Genomic DNA, 6,000 nt, shown 5'->3' with positions numbered 1-6,000 from the left:
TTGTATCCATGGTTTTGGATGCACCAGAGCAAGTCTCAAAAGTCTGAGCTGAAGATAACAATGGAGACATAGATACTGTTTCAAAGTATGGAAAGAGATTATGTCACATGGGGAGTTCAAACTGAGGACAGGGATTAGAGCTGTGCTCTAAGGAACTCTGATGTTCAGAGGTCAAGTAGAGGAGAAAAGGGGAACTAGGGAGGTGGAGATGGAACCTGCAGAGAATTAGGGACTGACCCAGGAGACGGTGGTGTCATAGAACAGTAAGACATACAGGCGTGCTCTACTGTGTGGAATGCTTCAGGAGTCTTCAAGGGGCAGCAGAAGGCATCTTGGGAGTAGGGAAGCAGAGAGCACACATGACATCAGTCCTTTGGAGACAGGAGAGGCTGACCTTTGTCCTCTTTGCTGCCCACTCTCCCAGAGTGCCTCTCAGTGATTTATTTGACTTATACCCGGTTCACATTTCTGTGTAGGGATCAGCTCTTCTTTGAAGGGCTGAGGAGTTCAGACGGCTAAGAGGCTCTCAGGGACAAGGAAAGTTATCCTGCCCTCCCAGCTGCTTCCGTGCTCCTCCCCCAGGGGCTTCTGTCATCCTGAGGGAGTCAGCTGGAATGAAGTGGTGTGAAGCAGCAGGTGGGTACAGCCCACACACCCCAGCAGCGAGCTACCTGGGAATGGAATGTCCGCCCAGGAACCCCTACTGCTTGCGCAGATGTGAGACTGGGTGGGACTAGGGCAAGCAGGGCTATCCCAGAGCCAGGGGAGGCCTTCCTGCTCCAAGCTTTCTGCAATCCCATCATCTCTCCTAAATTCTCTTTAATTCTTTGAAAAAGCCCTTGATTAGCTGGAAATATAGAGACAAGTCTGTAGTTCAGGATAGCTATTAATAAAAGGTTTCATCAAGTGCTAAAGTCATAGAGACTTTATGTGTGTGACCTCTCTTGATCCTCAAAGCAAGATGTTGATGTAGGAGTCGTGTCTCCACTGTACAGACAAATAAACAGAGGTTGAAAGGTTTAGGCAACTTTCCTTAAGTCACATGGAGATAAAACAGTTTGTTTCTCACAGGCTCTAAATGTTGTCAAGAGAAAACTATTCCAGAATGGCCCATCTATGTATAATTAAAAATTGTATTTATAAGTAGTATGGAAGATACATTTCATATTATGCGTTTTGCTCAAAATGTTCTGTTAAATGAAAAAAAAAAGCAGATGTGAAATTAAAATATAAAATAAAGACATAGGAAAGCAGCAGAAGAAACATGGAACAACTATGTGCAATGTATACATATCTGAAAACTAGATATATACAGGTGTGTGTGAGTACGCGTGAATGTGTGTGTGTGTCCCTGTGCACGTGTGTGTGTGCGTGTGCATGTACGTGTGCATGTGAGTGTGTATGGTTCTAGGACAAATGAGTGGACCGAGGTCAGCAGGCTGGAGATTTTTGTCCCTGGCTATGAAGAAGCAGGTACCAGGCAGGTTTGTATTAGCTATATGTCAGGAGGTTACAAAACACTGATTTTTCCTTGTTTTTTTTTTTTTTTTTTTTTTTTTTTTTTTTTTTTTTTTTTTTTTTTTAAGCTAAAGGAATGTTAGGTTGTGCTTAAAGCTGCTGGATCCCAGAAAGTCAGGTGCTCTTGTGCGTTGTGTACTTTGCTTCCTCTCTAGGCCAACTTCCTTTACAATTTTCTACCATGCAGAAAAGCTAAGTGAGGTTTTGCTGGCTGAAGAATGTAATATTTCATTCTGAACACATAGTTCTTACCGTCTTTTGTGTTGGTTGAAGTATGTGATATAAAACTTTTTGAAAGTGACCAAGAACATTTATGGACCATTAGCTTTATGCCCCACCTGGAGAATGATGATCCAAACCATTCTTAATCATTATTATTTTTATTTTTTGAGATAATAATCATTATTATTTTTATTTTTTGAAATAATAATCATTATTATTTTTATTTTTTGAGATAATAATATATCATTTTTCCTTTCCCCTGCCCACCTTTTTTTGGCATTTTATTGATTTTATTTATTTTTTATTGGATATTTTATTTACATTTCAGATGCCATCCCCTTTCCCCCCATTTCCCCTCCCTAGAAAACCCCTATCCCATCCCCCTCCTCCTTTTTGCTTTTATACATTTTTAAAATGTTAATCAAAGGCTTTATAAGTTTAGTAATGCTCAATAACAAGATGCCCATACAATCAGAAGTATAACCCAGTACCCAACCTTGATATATCAACTATCTTTGACTGGCGGAAACATGTGAACATCCGCCTCCATGTCCTCCCTCCTCTCTCTCTCTCTCTCTCTCTCTCTCTCTCTCTCTCTCTCTCTCTTTCATCTCCTAGCTCCTCCTCTCCTTCTCCTCTTCCTCTCCTTACTCCTCCTCTTCCTCTCCTTACTCCTCCCACCTTAGCTCCTTCTACATATCAACCTTCCTGTTAAAACAAAACTTTTCTCTCAAAATACAGTTAGAGCATAACTATACCAATTTATGTCAGTAAGGTGCAAGATAGACCTAACACCCAGTCCATCATTTTGTTGACTAACCAGAACCTCTGTCATCTTTCCTAACTAAAAGACTTAGTTATGAACTTGGCATTTTTCTTGGCTTTAGAATGAATGTCAGCTGAAAACCATCCACTCAGATCTTTTCTCTCAAAGTAAATAGCCAGAATTAGCTATGAGACTATAAGTCTTCAACCTCATCAGAAATCCAGAATGACTGAGTTAACTGAAATTATGGGAAGCACAAAGCATAGCTTCTAAAACTTAGCCAATTTATAGAGACCTCTGAACACCTGGACAGTCCCTATACTACAAAACGTTGGAGTATCCGATCTTCAGCCTTCTGGCCCAGGATCATCTGACAGACCTAGTGATGCAGAATTATTAAGGGCTGATTACTCTGTCTTCGCAGATATAATCAATCGACTATTCTGCAGGTGTGTCCTTTTCTGGACAGTAATTTGTCTGTAGATGAAAAGAGGCAATTCTTTCCTAGTGGCTGTCTCACCACAACTGGAGTAACTCCAAAGATGCTCAGTTTCTTCTTAGAATCCAAGACAGGAAGCTGTCAGGAGCAGACAGGTCTCTAACCAAAATGAACATTAATACAGAAATGTTTTTTAATGTCAATTCTGTAGACTTCTGACATTTTGAAAACCAACTATCTATGTAAGGCAATCTAGACTGTTGTCTGTTAACTCCTGTCAGCTATTTCTAAATAAAATATAGAAAACACCCTAACAATAAACTCAAAGCCATGAATTTGCTATAGGTCCTTAACTCACAGGCTAACCATCTCAAATCAGTTAAAAAAGTTAAAGGACTGGGTCTAAGCCTTGTATTCCTAAATGTGTTATATAGGCACAATGCCTGTGAGAGTAACAATATTAATCTCACTTTTATATCAATAAATAAAAACCTTACATTTGAAATAAAAGTAAACTTTGTACCATTTAAGAAATTATAATTTCATCTTAATAACAATTATACAGATTTCTACCAGTAGGTTATGGCTATGCAATAAATCCTAGCTAATCCTCCCTGTTCCACCAAAACCACTACTTTTCCCTAGAAAGACAGCCCAATATTAACCACCTCAGTCCCTAAGCCCAGGGAATAGGGACGCCGACTCTTCATTAACTTCTTCAAGCTGATTACAGGCGTTGAGATATTAGAAGAGGGGTGGGGGGGGGAAGAGTAAATTGATAAGCCTCTGATGCTGTGTCTTCACTGGATCCAGCTAGAATTCCAGGACATCAGAGGTTTGAGCAGGTCTGCTCAGCTTGCTTGATGAGTAGATACACAGAAGCCGTGTATTCTGCAATATACAATTCTCAAAACAAATTTTAGTATCAAGTTTTTTTTGTTTGAATTCTAGAATCTAGTCTTCTGGCGGCCTGCCTCTGTCCTGTCTAATCCATATTATTCTGGCAGTTTCTATGAGAGTGTGCTCCCACCATCCTCACATTCCTGCCTCCCTGTTCTCGAAATTCCCCAACACTAAGGAATCCAATTTTTCAGGCACCAAGGCTGTCCACTTCCACTGATGCCTGGCAAGGCCACCCTCAACTATCTATACAGGTGGAGCCATGAATCCACCTTTGTGTTCTCGGGCTGGGGATTTTAGAATGGCTACTCCAGCTTGTTTCTTAGGGCCATTTGCTTGAAAGACTGTTTTCCAGCCTTTTACTCTAAGGTAGAGTCTGTCTTTGTCACTGAGATGGGTTTTCTGCATTCAGCAAAATGCTGGGTCCTGTCTAGGTATCCAGTCCATTAGCCTATGTCTTTTAATTGGGGAATTGGGTCCATCGATGTTAAGTGATATTAAGGAACAGTGATTGTTGCTTCCTGTTATTTTTGTTATTAGAGGTGGAATTATCTTTGTGTGGCTATCTTCTTTTGGATTTGTTGGAAGAGGATTACTTTCTTGCTGTTTCTAGGGTATAATTTCCTTCCTTGTATTGGAGCTTTCCGGCTATTATCCTTTGAAATGCTGGGTTTGTGGAAAGATATTGTGTAAAATTGGTTTTGTCGTGGAATATCTTGGTTTCTCCATCTATGGTAATTGAGAGTTTTGCTGGGTATAGTAGCCTGGGCTGGCATTTGTGTTCTCTTAGGGTCTGTATGACATCTGTCCAGCATCTTCTTGCTTTTATAGTATCTGGTGAGAAGTCTGGTGTAATTCTGATAGGTCTGCCTTTATATGTTACTTGACCTTTTTCCTTTACTGCATTTAACATTCTTTCTTTGTTTTGTGCACTTGGTGTTTTGATTATTATGTGACAAGAGGTATTTCTTTTCTGGTCTAGTCTATTTGGCGTTCTATAGGCTTCTTGTATGTTTATGGGCATCTCGTTCTGTAGGTTAGGGAAGTTTTCTTCTATAGTTTTGTTGAAGATATTTATTGACCCTTTAAGTTGGGAATCTTCACTCTCATCTATATCTATTATTCTTAGGTTTGGTCTTCTCATTGTGTCCTGAATTTCCTGGATGTTTTGTGTTAAGAACTTTTTGCATTTTGCATTTTTTTGACAGTTGTGTCAATATTTTCTATGGTATCTTCTGCACCTGAGATTCTCTCATGTATCTCTTGTATTCTGTTGGTGATGCTTGTGTCTATGACTCCTGATTTCTTTCCTAGGTTTTCTATCTCCAGGGTAGTCTCCCTTTGTGATTTCTCCAGTGTTTCTACTTCCATTTTTATGTCCTGGGTGGTTTTGTTCAATTCCTTCACCTGTTTGGTTGTGTTCTCTTGTAATTCTTTAAGGGATTTTTGTGTTTCCTCTTTCAGGGCTTCTACCTGTTTACCTGTGTTCTCCTCAAATTCTTTGAGGGTGTTATTTATGTCCTTCTTAAAGTCCTCTATCATCATCATTAGAAGAGATTTTAGATTTGAATCTTGCTTTCCTGGTGATATGGGGAATTCAGGACTTTTTAGTGTGGGAGAACTAGGTTCTAATGATGCCAAGTACCCTGGATTGCTGATGCTTATGTTCTTACGCTTGGGTTTTGTTATCTGGATCTCCTTAGTGCTACCTGCCTTGTCTCTGACTGGAGCCTGTCTTTCCTATTTTCTTGGTTGTATCAGAACTGTGTGGGGTGTGTGTTACTACTGGGATTAGAGCTGGAGCCCGGGATCTGCTGAGTGCTTGGGTCCAGACAGGAAGGAACCAGTGCTCTGGGCCAGGAGTGACTTCCTGGGTCCTATTGGTTCCCAGTTACTCCCTGTTTGGGGCAGGTGTTGCTATCTCCTTGCCTAAGGTACTGCCTGGGTTAGAGCTCCTGGGAAGCCCGCTTCTTCTGGGTTCTGTGAGATTGGGGGCCGAGCTCCCGCCCGGAATCTGCTCAGTGTTCGGGCCCAGACCGGAAGGACCCTTGTCTACCTTTCAAACCCTCTCATACACCTCTCCTTGCTCTCTTTCAATTCATGACCTCTTTTTATTAATTGCTGTTACACACACACACACACACACACACACACA

Source organism: Arvicanthis niloticus, chromosome 13 (genome assembly GCF_011762505.2).
Source record: "Arvicanthis niloticus isolate mArvNil1 chromosome 13, mArvNil1.pat.X, whole genome shotgun sequence".
Classification (NCBI taxonomy): Eukaryota; Metazoa; Chordata; class Mammalia; order Rodentia; family Muridae; genus Arvicanthis; species Arvicanthis niloticus.
Note: the sequence above shows the minus strand (reverse complement) of the source record.